Consider the following 15274-nt stretch of genomic DNA (forward strand, 5'->3'; position numbering starts at 1 on the left):
CTAAGGTGGGAAGCTGTGAGGAGATGATGAGAAAGGGAAGGCTTGTCTGAGATGAGCTGCTGCCTGCCACCTCCCAGGATGCAGTGAACACTGATACAGTACAACACTGTTGGGGCTTGTCATAGCATGAAAAGCAACATGGCCGTCAAAGCAGTCTCTGATCTTTACAAGCTAAAGCATGAAGCACATTTATTATTTACACATATGTGCACTTGCTCTTAAGAGCTACATAATAATTTAAAATATTGTATAGCTAGAAGAGCATATGATAAATAAATACTTTACAATACATTAAAAACACTGTCAGACATGTGAACTTCATAAGTGTCTAACAGTTTCTCGTCTGAGGAAATATAGGGTGAAAGTTATGGGTGCAAAACAGGAACTTGTGATGCCCTGTATGTCCTGCACTAAAAAAAAAAATAAATGCAAAGTTAAAAATCTATTATTCTCAGTCTTTATAGGTTTGGATACCTGGTTTCTCCTCTTCAGGCACCAAATACTCTTGCCGTTCTCCATATGTCTTTATTCCTCACTGCCACTGGCCATTAGCCACTGCCACTACTTTATCCCACGGATATCACCAGTTTGTGATGCCCCGTGTGCCTGCAAACTTGGGCCTCTTCCTTTTACTGGGATATTGATAGTCATAAGTAAGATGGACCAGGATAATAAGGATACACAACAACACATCTGGTGCAAAATGCACAATGCTCTTTATTTCAAACCATCACCATCTCCAAAGTGCAGTGCAGAAAAAAGTCTTCAATAAATAATCCTTAAAATAATGTGGTATGGAAAATAAAAATAATAAATAAGTTCAAAAAATAGTTAAAAATATTTGGATCTGCTCCCCCGTTCATTTCCCCAGTGCTCTTTTTCTCATGGCATGGCTGAGATGTAGGTAAACATAACTAACCCTCTGGCTCAATCCCAGTCACCTCAGCTAGTCACCACTGAGATCCACTGAGCTGGGGTCTCTCATCCTACCACTATGCCTTGACATACGTAGGACCCTGGAAGGACACAGTCACTACAGCTCTCCAAGCTCAACAGAAGCAGCCCACGCCTGGAGGACCATTTTCCTCAGTCCATCTCGGGACAATCCTAACTGCTTTGCATTCTTTGTCTAACAATGACTCACCGACCTGATCCTGACCCAAGTTTCTTCTCCATTTCATTCAGGTTTCTCTTCCTCCAGTTTATTTTTCTTTTTGATTCTCCCTTCTATTCTACTCAGACCATTTTTTTATATCCTATAAGTGTTTACACCTTACTTTATTAGTTTTCTCTTCTGATATTAAATGGGGCATCCTCCAAGACCCTACCACTTTATCATCACTTATTCATTTTGTTCACAGCAAATACATACACGTCAGGTCAGGGTGGGAAGAATTCACTGGTACTGTGCTTTGCCGCCACCACCACACGGCAAAATAGCTAGGGATTTTGGCTGATATGTGGTCTAGTCCCCAAACCAGAAATGCTACATGGGCATCCCCTTGGCCTGGTCCAGTCACTTGGGTCCTCAACAATGAGCATCCTGTGCTCCGGATCACTCTTGAGGAATCACGCCACATGGCCGTAGTGCTGTAACTGACACTTCCTCACAATGCAGGTAATGTGCCTCATTCGGAACTCTGTGAGCAACTGTTTGCTTGACTTAAAGTCAAACCAGCAGTACCCAAGGATTATCCGAAGAGACATAGTGCTGAAGGAGTCCAGTCTTCATCTCAAGTCGCTGCATTAGCGTCCATGTCTTGCAACCATATAGCAAAACAGGAAGCACCACACACCCCTTTCCAATGACTTCATGACTCCCCATGCTCTCCCAAAAAATCTACTGACTTCATAGGAAGAGTCACCAGAGATTTGAATGTCACTGCTGAAGTATCTAAGCTTCTCAACAAGGTTGATACTCTCTCCACAGGCAGATACACTGCTGATGGCTGTGCCCAAGTGGTTGCTATGGGCCTGGATCTTGGTTTTCATCCAGGATACTCACAAGCCCAGATACTCAGACTCCTTGCTCATTCTCTCAAGATACCCAATTAGAGCCTCCATTGACTCCATCAATGATCAGTGAAACTTTCTTCACCAACAGATGCCCCCACAGCTACTGAACCCCACGATCCTACCTAACACCTAGTCAATGCAAGCATTGACCATAGTAGGAGAAGGATCACACCCCTGACAAACCCCAGAATCAACTGGGAAAAACACAGAGGCACTGCCTCCATTCTGCACAGCACTCACAGTACCAGTGTACTGGCCAGCCATGATATCCAACAACTTCGGGGGATCCTGCAAAGTCTCACATTGTCTCATAAGGCAGCTCAATCAATTGAGTCAAATGCTTTGCAAAAGCTGACTAAGGCAACAAAGAAATACTGCAGATATTCACGTTTATGCATAATGAGAACCCTCAGTGCCAGGATGCAGTCGATGGTAGACTTTTTAGACGTAACACTTGTAGGTGAGCAAGTGATCACAGATCCTATTGAGGATAACATATAAACAGTTTGAATGTTTTGAATAAAAACAAAATACAAAATATAGTGGTGCAAGCACTGCTTCCTCACATGCTGTGTTCATATCCCAAGCTGGGTCACTATTTGGAGTTTACGCTTTCTCCCCATGTCTGTGTGATCCTCCAAGATCAGAACATATGTGTATGATAGACTAATTAATGAAACAGGGTCCATGACCCTATTCCAGTGCTGCCAGGAGAGGTTCTGGTCTTCCATGATCCTGTACTATGTTATGCAGACTTGAGAACACATGTATTTAACTCCCACTGGAGTGATGTATTTGGATGCATAAACTGTGTCTGTTCTAAATATGAAATGAGATAAGACAATTCAGAGCTGTTGTCAAAAGGTAATAGTCGCATCATAGTTGATCTTGAGCAGTAACCTTTATCTTGTCATGAGTCCTTCCTATATTCCACCAGCAGCAGAACACCACCTTGCATATGCAGACTTTTTTTGTGAAGTATTATTCTTTTTCTTACCATAGTCTTGATATATATGCTGCCTTCATTTTGTTCTCTTTTGCTCACAAATATAGATACTAGTGGAAAAATCAGCACACATCTTAAACAAGAAATGTATTCACATGAGAATGGATTTTTGAATTCAAGACAGGAAATTTTTCTGGAAACATTTACAGTATTTAACAATATTTTAGAAAAGAATGCATGTCTTTTGCACGTTGCAAGCAAATGACTGGATAACTGCCATGTGAATTGTTCAACTCGAGTAGCGTAAGATTTGTTTTTAGTTTTCCTTGAACACTTTTCATGTTGTTTGCTGTTGTACAGCATTGGTCACCACTCACTTGTATTATATCATAAATGTTTTATTTTTGTTCTCCATGAAACATGATATTAAATATTTTCACTACAAAATACATGGGGTAAGTAACATATAAAAAGAATAGCATTTTTAGTTGGAGTATTCCTTTAACTGGTTTGTGGTTGCTGCATTTCTGACATTGATTTCTTTCTTTTTTTAATATTACTATGGCTACCTTTAAGGAAGCAACTAGTATTGAACTCTATATGCCTGTTCGCTGGTGTGTGCTGAATGGCCTCAATTGGGAAAAGCTCAAACTGAAGTGTAAATGCAAAATGAAATTAAAAAAAAAGAAAAAAGCAACAATAATAACAAGAGTCAGTTCTCATTTTAATGTGGGCAACAACCTTCCAGCAAGAAGACTTGTTGTGCTCTGCTTGCTCATCATGGACATTATTTGTTTTGATTCTACCTTTTTGATTAGTGTGTGTAAGCCTGTGTGTTGTATGATATGTTGTGTTGTCCTTGGCTAACCTGTTTCTAGAGAAAGAAAACTTGTTAGATTTTACTCCTCCATGTAGGCTGCAGCTCATGTTTTTCTTAAAAGTGAGCGCACCTATGATTTTCCTTCTGCTTTTGGTAATAGTCCTCATCACCCATCACGGCAGCTGAGTGTCTGCTTGAAGCATGAAATCAGCCAAGCTGTTGTCCATGATGCTTTATATTCTAGAAATTACTTACTTTCAAATTCTGAAAGTCATCAAGTTGATTGAAATTGATGAAGATAGCTTGCAGAGAGTCACTCTTTAGTTAATATTGATGGAAACAGCTGGCTACTTTGAATTCCCAAAAATAATATATGTATTGTGGCAGATGGCTGGGGAGTCTGCCCAGAACGGGATGCCTGGAAGGACCGGGAGAGGGACAATACCTCCCCTGGACCACAAGAGGGCAGCCATCCTGGTCTGCATGGGGGCCACCACTAGGGTAAGCCCAGAGGATTGTGGAGTCCTGGATTGCAGCACTTCCACCACACTCGGAAGTGCTGCTGGAAGATCATCATGGAGCACATGGAGCACATCCGGGGCATTATAAAAGGGGCCGCCTCACTCCATTAGACGAGCCAGAGTCAGGTGGAAGAGGACGGAGCTTGTGTGTGGCGGAGTGAAGGCGGCAGAAGAATGAAAGAGTGGTGGAGAAAGAAAGAAAGATGGAATTGAACCTGAATGGAGGTGATTTGTGCTGTGTGTAGGAGAAAAGAAAAATAAATAGTGTGTGTTCTGTAAATTGTGGGTCTGTGTCTCTGTCTGCAGCTGGGCTGATCTTTTATATATATAGTGCCAGCCGGGAGGCCCCTGCACTCTATATTCAGGTGGAGCAGCCCTGGACAGTGCAATACCTCCCCCTGGATGCTAGATAGCCACCCCCTTGGGGTGAAGCAGTGCCTCAGTTTCCCGCAGGGCTCCCTGGATATTGGAGTTGGGTGCAGCCCTGTTGGGTCCCGCAGGCACCACCAGGGGGTGCTGTGTTTGGGACTCCTGAGCTTGTGTGGGCAGCAGATGCATCACACCCAGAAGTGCAGTAGGAACTCGGTGATCAAGCACCTGAAGCACTTCCGGGTGAACTATGAGAGGAGCCAGCGACCACCACTCAGTGGCCAGAGTTGGGTGGAGGAGGACAAGGTTGCTTGGGAGGAGTGGTGGTGCCAAGGAGAGGAAAGTGCTTGTTGTATTGCTGTGATTAGTGCTGGGACTGTGTATTATTTGTGGGCCACGGGGAAGACGCGTGCCCACAGGGGAAGAAAATAAATAGTTTATTGTATTGTACACATGCCTCCATGTCAATCTGTGTCGTGTCAGGTGCTATAAAGCGTCAAGCTTACAATATATACAGTTAGGTCCATAAATATTTGGACAGAGACAACTTTTTTCTAATTTTGGTTCTGTACATTACCACAATGAATTTTAAATGAAACAACTCAGATGCAGGTGAAGTGCAGACTTTCAGCTTTAATGCAGTGGGGTGAACAAAACGATTGCATAAAAATGTGAGGCAACTAAAGCATTTTTTAACACAATCCCTTCATTTCATGGGCTCAAAAGTAATTGGACAATTGACTCAAAGGCTATTTCATGGGCAGGTGTGGGCAAGTCCGTTGTTATGTCATTATCAATTAAGCAGATAAAAGGCCTGGAGTTGATTTGAGGTGTGGTGCTTGCATGTGGAAGATTTTGCTGTGAACAGACAACATGCGGTCAAAGGAGCTCTCCATTCAGGTGAAAGAAGCCATCCTTAAGCTGGGAAAACAGAAAAAACCCATCCGAGAAATTGCTACAATATTATGATTGGCAAAATGTACAGTTTGGTACATCCTGAGAAAGAAAGCAAACACTGGTGAACTCAGCAACGCAAAAAGACCTGGACGTCCACGGAAGTAAACAGTGGTGGATGATTGCAGAATCATTTCCATGGTGAAGAGAAACCCCTTCACAACAGCCAACCAAGTGAACAACACTCTCCAGAGGGTAGGCGTATCGATATCCAATTCTACCATAAAGATAAGACTGCATGAAAGTAAATACAGAGGGTGCACTGCAAGGTGCAAGCCACTCATAAGACTCAAGAATAGAAAGGCTAGATTGGACTTTACTAAAGAACATCTAAAAAAGCCAGCACAGTTCTGGAAAAACATTCTTTGGACAGATGAAACCAAGATCAACCTCTACCAGAATGATGGCAAGAAAAAAGTATGGAGAAGACGTGGAACAGTGTTTCCTTAAGAGGGATTAGCTCTCTGGAAATGTGTTCTTTTCAATTGCGGCATTTTAATTAACCTGAATTTAAATAATTATAAATAAAAAAGGTATTATCCCCACCCATCATGCAATATGACGGTTACAAGATTACACGAGAAGTACAAAGGATAATCTAGCTCACTTTACTGACGGGTTCATGCGGTATTACAGACGGGAAGCTTATGACAGACTCTATCAAGCAATGTGGAGGTCTTGATCAATGCAGTCTGCCATCTTTCGTCGCCACGCTGAAAGGATTTTCACCGGACGGAAGACATAATCTTCCGCCCAGCAGCTTCAAAGTGTTGGCCGTAGGTCCTTCCTTATATTCGGGTTGCTCCATGTGCAGGCTCTTTCCCTGGATCCAAACAAGGACAGGAAATGACTCAAACCCCACCTTCAAAAATACAGGAATAGCGCAATGCCTTCATACAGTTCTCATTCTCCCAACAAGGAAAAAGGATGGTGTGCTGACAAAAGACAGAAATATACTAGTCTGTCTTTAGGCTGACTATTCAATTCTCCAGTTGTCTTTGGCTCTCTAGTCCTGTGCTTGGCTCGGCAATTCTAAATGCTGATGCTGAGCCCCTGTGTACCATACTTGGTCTGCCTGTATGAATGAGTCCATAACAGTGGGCATAGAGAACAGTGACATTAAACTTAATAACAAAACATATTATAACAAACAGCTCATTATCCAAAGCATACCACATCATCTGTAAAACACGGTGGAGGCAGTGTGATGGCTTGGGCGTGCATGGCTGCCAGTGGCACTGGGAAACTAGTGTTTATTGATGATGTGACAAAGGACAGAAGCAGCCGAATGAATTCTGAGGTGTTCAAAGACATACTGTCTGCTCAAATCCAGCTAAATGTAGTCAAATTGATTGGGCTGTGTTTCATGATAAAGATGGACAATGAACCAAAACATACAGCCAAAGCAACCCAGGAGTTTATTAAAGCAAAGAAGTGGAAAATTCTTGAATGGCCAAGTCAGTCACCTGATCTTAACCCTATTCAGCATGCATTTCACTTGTTGAAGACTAAACTTCAGACAGAAAGGCCCACAAACAAACAGCAACTGAAAGCCACTGCAGTAAAGGCCTGGCAGAGCATTAAAAAGGAGGAAACCCAGCATCTGGTGATGTCCATGAGTTCAAGACTTCAGGCTGTCATTGCCAGCAAAGGGTTTTCAACCAAGTATTAGAAATGAACATTTTATTTCCAGTTATTTAATTTGTCCAATTACTTTTGAGCCCCTGAAATGAAGGGGTTGTGTTCAAAAAATGCTTTAGTTGCCTCACATTTTTATGCAATCGTTTTGTTCACCCCACTGAATTAAAGCTGAAAGTCTGCACTTCAACTGTATCTGATTTGTTTCATTTAAAATTCATTGTGGTAATGTACAGAACCAATATTAGAAAAAAGTTGTCTCTGTCCAAATATTTATGGACCTAACTGTATATCCAGGAATTCTATTGGAAACAATAATTCCAAGTGTTCTAACTTAACAGTATAACTAGACCTGCAAATACACAAATATGCAAATATGCTTTCCAAATCACCATCTGCAATGAAGGAGAACAACAACAACATTTATTTTTATAGCACATTGTCATACAAATGATGTACCTCAAAGTTCTTTACAAGATGTCAAAGAAGTAGTTACATGCAAAGAAAAACCAATTACAATTAAATAAGGATAATAATGCATCCATAATATACAAAAAAATGCACACTTACAAAACATAGATATATAACATAGAGAAATAGAGTCCTTAAATATGTACATTTTTTATAAGTCTCTAAATTACAGTCCAATTTTAAGTTCAGTTGAATAGGGTGGGGAGGAAAATAAATCCAGTTAAGCTGGAGTAAAAAACTAAATCTATAGGGGTTCCAGGCCAAAAGACCAATCCAGCCACCACCTGGCATTCTGCCTATTCAATTCATATTTATATAGCACCTTTCATAATAATTGGTTGTAAATTTCAAAATCACAGCAGCACATGGAAACACTTAGCAAAATTAAAGAATCAGAAGGCACAGCCTGAGGACTCAAATGTGTAAATGTGCAGCACAGAGGACGCTGAGTTCAGGTGTTTTCCCGCTCATGTGGTTCATCAATTAATATCTGATAATGCCCAAGGTCATGTGTGAAATGCTGGGCAGATCTTGTTACTTAAGTATGACTAACTTGATTAGAAGGTGAGGTCTCTCTGACTAAGGGGCTCATTTGGCAAGAGCTTTAGTCACAGGGAGGACAAATTAACTTGCTGATGTTTCATGAGAAATGAACACTAAAGTGATGTCATTTCAACAATAAGATTTGTGTATCAGCATGAAGAATACACATGAGTAAGGCTAAATAATCAAATTCTTCCATTATATGGCTAAAAAGAAAGTGTAGCCTTTGCTAGCAGCTTTGGGTGCAAAGCAGGAACCCAAGCTGGATGAATTGTCATTCTGTCCCACAACATGGTCACCAATGCATCAACACCCATTGGTGTCTTTATTTAACCTTTTATTAACCTCTTTAGGTATGGGGTAAGTAAAATTTACGTGGACAAAGAGAGAATATACAAGTATCTTTCAGAAATTGACAGAACAGAGCATTGAACCACTAAAGCTGTAAAATGACAGTGCTAACCATTGACAAATCATTCATTCATTCATTTTCCAAACTTGTTTACTTCAGCACAGAATCTTGAAGGGCGCTGGTAGTATTGGAGGAATGACAGGAGGAAACCCTCGATTGATGATGTGCTCCATTTACCTCGGAAGTTGGATTTTGGAATGACATCACACCTCAGTTGACTTCATTCTAGTAAAACTTTTCGGAAAAAAACAATATGGATTCGTCCAGGAAAACCTCTGTTATGCTTCCACCTTGTGAAAAAACAACAATTGATAACAATGCATTACACAGTATTTTGCAAATCCAAACATCAGCAACATGTCCACAGATAGAGGTACTTTGTGTATGACTGATTTAATGAGACACAAATAGGCAGAGTGCTAATAAACAGTATAATACTAGCTCTTTCACCAAAGTGTACGGTTTATGTAACCTTTTTGGACCGGCATCATGATTTGAAGTCAGACAGACTTGGACTTGACATACCAGTCCATAGTTTCCAAGTTGGAAAACTGACTTAAGGGGATGTTCCGGTTGAAAATTCTTTCTAGGAACTCAGGAATTTTTGACTTCCCACTTGAAATGGAGCTCAGCACAAGTACCAGTTCATCATGTGACACATTCACAAATAAATATTTTCTCTAATGCAAAGAAGTTGACAGTTGATAATCAACCTAACCTGTAAGTCAGAGAGGACCCAGAAAGACACAGGGAGACATACATATTCCACACAGAAGATGACCAAGCCAGAAATGGTTCACTGGTCTCTGGAGCTATACAACAAAACAGTAGGGCTAATCAGCTGACTTCATTCTAGGCAAAAATTAGGATGTGTCATCAACAAGTTTGTAAAGAACTCTACAAATCAAGGAAAAGGCAACACATGTTTGAGATTACAGTGGTGCAAAGAGATGGGGCAAAGGAGTGTCAAATTGTGGGTAAATGTGAACTGGCTGTGTAAATAATCCTTCACTGTGATCTCCAAAACAGATGAGTGTATGTTAAATGGCAGACTCTATGGTGCAGTGGTTAAGGCACTAGATTTTTACACCAATTGCCGGCTCAATACCTGTTTCCAAGTCATTGTGTGACTATTAGCATGTCTCTTAGTCTGCCTCTTCCAACTGTAAGAGCACAGCACCATGATGTTTTAAAAGTGTCAGCCAAATATATAGCAATAAATAGAAAAGAAACATATAGATGTGCGGGCTTTGTTGCTGTGGTTCTTGTTGTTTGATAACATTAGACAATTTTGAGCCCTACAAGTTCACTTATCCATCCATCCATCCATTGTCTCCCGCTTATCCGAGGTCAGGTCGCGGGGGCAGCAGCTTGAGCAGAGATGCCCAGACTTCCCTCTCCCCGGCCACTTCTTCTAGCTCTTCCGGGAGAATCCCAAGGCGTTCCCAGGCCAGTCGAGAGACATAGTCCCTCCAACGTGTCCTGGGTCTTCCCCGGGGCCTCATCCCGGTTAGACGTGCCCGGAACACCTCACCAGGGAGGCGTCCAGGAGGCATCCTGATCAGATGCCCGAGCCACCTCATCTGACTCCTCTCGATGCGGAGGAGCAGCGGCTCTACTCTGAGCCCCTCCCGGATGACTGAGCTTCTCACCCTATCTTTAAGGGAAAGCCCAGACACCCGGCGGAGGAAACTCATGTCAGCCGCTTGTATTCGCGATCTTGTTCTTTCGGTCACTATCCATAGCTCATGACCATAGGTGAGGGTAGGGACATAGATCGACTGGTAAATTGAGAGCTTCGCCTTGTGGCTCAGCTCCTTTTTCACCACGACAGACCGATGCAGCGCCCGCATTATTGCGGATGCCGCACCGATCCGCCTGTCGATCTCACGCTCCATTCTTCCCTCACTCGTGAACAAGACCCCGAGATACTTGAACTCCTCCACTTGGGGCAGGATCTCGCTACCAACCCTGAGAGGGCACTCCACCCTTTTCCGGCTGAGGACCATGGTCTCGGATTTGGAGGTGCTGATTCTCATCCCAGCCGCTTCACACTCGGCTGCGAACCGATCCAGAGAGAGCTGAAGATCACGGCCTGATGAAGCAAACAGGACAACATCATCTGCAAAAAGCAGTGACCCAATCCTGAGCCCACCAAACCAGACCCCCTCAACGCCCTGGCTGCGCCTAGAAATTCTGTCCATAAAAGTTATGAACAGAATGGGTGACAAAGAGCAGCCCTGGCAGAGTCCAACTCTCACTGGAAACGGGTTCGACTTACTGCCGGCAATGCGGACCAGGCTCTGGCAACGATCGTACAGGGACCGAACAGCCCTTATCAAGGGGGCCGGTACCCCGTACTCTCGGAGTACCCCCCACAGGATTCCCCGAGGGACACGGTCGAATGCCTTTTCCAAGTCCATAAAACACATGTAGACTGGTTGGGCAAACTCCCATGCACCCTCCAGGACCCTGCTAAGGGTATAGAGCTGGTCCACTGTTCCGCGACTAGGACGAAAACCACACTGTTCCTCCTGAATCCGAGGCTCGACTATCCGACGGACCCTCCTCTCCAGGACCCCTGAATAGACTTTTCCAGGGAGGCTGAGGAGTGTGATCCCTCTGTAGTTGGAACACACCCTCCGATCCCCTTTCTTAAAGAGGGGGACCACCACCCCGGTCTGCCAATCCAGAGGCACTGTCCCTGATGTCCATGCGATGTTGCAGAGGCGTGTCAACCAAGACTGTCCTACAACATCCAGAGCCTTGAGGAACTCCGGGCGTATCTCATCCACCCCCGGGGCCCTGCCACCAAGGAGTTTTTTGACCAAGTTCACTTAATTTCTTCAAAATATAATCAATTCAGATTTTTAAGATCCTCAAAGTATTGTTGCCTATCACAAACTTTCTAACATTTGCCAAAGCCTGTGAACCTTAGTTCATGTTGAAGAACTCATTTTAAAATAATATTAGGATTTGTACAGCTTGCACAAGGTGACAACAGCTTTGAGAAAGAGAGAGAATGGATTCAGGAGATGACACTGAGAGATTAGAATTCAAGGGGTCGTAATTGGGAAGACTAAACTTACATAAACAAAGATCAGGATGTAAAGCCAGAATTGGGTCAAAAGAACAGAGTGGTAAGTAACAAGGCATAAAAGCAACACTTAAGCAGAGCCAAAAAAATGGGAGATATAATTTGTAGTCAGAGGGGAGAAAAAGTAGTTATAACTAGTAACTCAGAAGCTAACATTAAGAAAGGCGTTAAAGGTCATTCGATCCTGAATCCAAATCTTGAATGCCTAGGAAGTATAAAACACTGACCTTATTGTCATTGTGGTAAAGATACTACACATTGCACCGGTCATCATACCTACCAAAGGCATAACAACCATTAATAAAAGTATTCCAGAATGGCGGCGCCAATAAGAAAATCAAAATAGCACCACAGGAGAATGTGAATCATATTTACAACTTGTAAAAACACAAGGAAACAAAAAAAAAAAAAAATATTGTCAATAGAAGTCCTTGACCTTCATAACCCCTAGAGCCATCAAATATATAATTAAACACTATGGCCTGAGTGTATGTCCTGTTCCTTACAGCAATATGATTGGTCAGTATGACTTTAGTGTGATTGGCCAGTTTGGCTTTGGTGATGCAATCAAAAAAAAAGGCGTATTTAAGACATGAGGAGGAGAAACAGAATAGGAGGCACACTAAGAGCATTGTCTTCAAAGAAAAGATGTATAAAACTGGACAGGAAGTGGGATAGGTGTTTCAAAAATAATGACACAGTCTCTTAAGCAGGCTTTATGAGAAGGCACTCAAGAGAGGAAGCAACTGTGAAGAGACATTCAGACACATACAGACATAGAGGAAAGGTGCTGAATGTATATATCGGGCAAGATATAGCAAATATTTTTAAATTATTCTAGCATAGCTAGTAAGTAAATAATAAAACTGAAAAAGTTTAACTCTTTCGACCTCTCCTTATAGCTCATACCTGTCAGTTCCTAGCATCAGCGTAGTCTGTCTCCTCTTGACTTTCTCTAGTGCTGCTATGTCTTTTTTGTAATAAGGAGACCAAGACTACATACAGTACTCCAGGTGAATCCTCACTAGGGATTTATAAAGATGAATTATAACCTCCCTTGATTTGCACTCCACACACTGAGCTTTAGAACCTTACATCCTATTATCCTTCTTGATTGATGCTGTACTGTCTGGGTATGGACAGTAATGAATCCACTGTGACTCTTAGATTCTTCTCATAAGATAAACTTTAATTTACTCTTTCTACAGTGTTTGTTCTCTTACTTGTATCCAAATGCTGATAACATGAAATCCAATTATTAATTTAGATAGAAAGACAGAATTTTATTTTCCAAGGTAAATTTTAGGTTTTACAAAAGCTCAAGAAATATTATAAGAAACTAAAAAGAAAAAGAAACTTCTGACTTGGCCACTGTGACACATTTTAAATGCGTATTGCGATTGGTACGAAGGAGCCCCAGTAGTGTCTCTTAACACACTTCCTCTGAACAATTCATTGGCTGAAGGTTCTCAGTGCTAGTGTGTCAGAGAGAGGATGTGCAGTATTTATTTCTAGGTGGTCTGGATTGTGTCCTATAACTGAGCTTGCCTTTTTTAATTAGCTGTTGATTCAGTGGATCTTGAAGTGATGTTACCAGCCCAGCACACCACAGCATAGAAAATCACACTGGCCATCACAGAGTTGTAGAAGATGTGAACGATGTCACTTCCCACAGTGAAGGAAAGCAGTCTCCTAAGAAAAAAAGAGTCTTCTCTGCCCTTTCTTATCTAGTTCCTCCATGTTACGAGAGCAGTCCATCTTCAGTTACTGTACTTCAGTGCAATATTGTCATTTGTAAAAAATGTTTCTAAACAAGCAGACAAGGAAATCTGGAAGAGAAATAATTGCTCCCCTTTAGCATTAAATGATGTTTGTACCTGAGTCTTCACTGCTCATTGCTAATCATCAGCATTTGGGTAGAAGTAAGGGAGCACACTCAACAGAAAAGGGTAAATGAAAACAAAAACATCAACAAGAAACATTAAGTATTTAAAGCCATAGTACAGAATACCAATATTTATGAATACCCCAGACATATCTGTTGTCTAGATGACTAAACAATGAGGTCAATTACAAGTAAGAATGATGTTTACATTTTGTTTGGGGAAAAAACAAAACTACTGTACAGTTATTGATGTCCTCATGACTGAAATTTAAGGACCACTGGGTTAGAAGACAACTTCAGTGCTTATTGCTGCTTAAAATTATTTAAGTGATCATCTGTTTTCCATGCTGAAACATTACTACCCAGCAAGAAGAGGAAGGTAATGTCCTTATTGACAGAACACATGCACAAATCCATTGCTCTTTTAATCATGACAAAGCTATGCACTATCCACCAAATGAACCCAAATGACTGGAGATTCTGAGACCTCCAAGGTGGCATTTTCTAGGCATGATTGGATTGATGTTTACATTGCTTAATGTGTTGCCATGTCTCTAGTGCAGGATTCTAGATGCAGGTGTGCCAGGGCACATGTAGACTCACTTGGTGATATGTGGTGGCTCAGCATTCTATTAACTGACTTCATCCTATTGTTTCTATCTTTCCAGCCACTGTCTCTTATTGTTATAGTATGTTTAAGGTCATTCAATAGGATAGGAACTGGATCTGAGAGGTAATATGAAATATTAAGAAAATAAACATCTAGTAACCTGTAGTTTTCCAAGAAAGATCAAGGCAAGAAGTGTGACATGGTCACTGAGGGTTTGATTTCCACCTTTGACTTACTGTCTGACCCTGTCATGTGATCTGCTGCAATGTACACAGTTCCAGCAATAAAGTCAAACGGAATGAGAAAGTTTTACTCCTGTCCCAATTCCTGTGCTGTGCGCAGCCTGAACTTTTTAGAGTGTTTAGTGTTAGTTTTATGGTTGCCATTCAGTATTCCTTCTGATGCTAGAGCCAGAGGTAATGCCATATGTTCCTCTGTTGTATGTCAGACATGTGGGACATTTGGGAATCAGAAGCATTTTACAATTTTAGGCTAGACAAATACGGTGAAGGAATTAAATGTTACAATGCCAGTGACATTTGTTCATTCTGTTTCCTTGAAGTGGAGGAAGAGAAAACCCTGGGGAACCACTATGGTCATGTCCAGTAAGACCAAAACCCCATTTCTTCTGGTCATGGTAGTATTTAACCAAAACAGCAGTTTCAACCAACTGTTGACATTCGTATATGGTCCATATTCTGAGGAGACTGGAGCTCTGAACAACAGCAAACAAATGCAAACGGTGGCTGTTTTCTTGCCACAACTGTGCCCAGTTTTTGTCCTTTGGACATTGCGATTAATTAGCCGTTCAGCTGGAGTCCAACGTTCATTTCTTTAGGCTTGGTCTTAATTTACAAATGGCATAAATGCAAGGATTTCCTTGCTATCTGTTTGGCAGAGACCTGTGTTTTAATCTGTATTGTTGTGTCTGTGTGGTTATGTCTGGGGTCAGGGCTCTGAGATTCCATCTACAGGTCTCATGTAGGTCAAGG

Source organism: Erpetoichthys calabaricus, chromosome 1, assembly GCF_900747795.2.
Source record: "Erpetoichthys calabaricus chromosome 1, fErpCal1.3, whole genome shotgun sequence".
In the NCBI taxonomy this organism is placed as follows: Eukaryota; Metazoa; Chordata; class Cladistia; order Polypteriformes; family Polypteridae; genus Erpetoichthys; species Erpetoichthys calabaricus.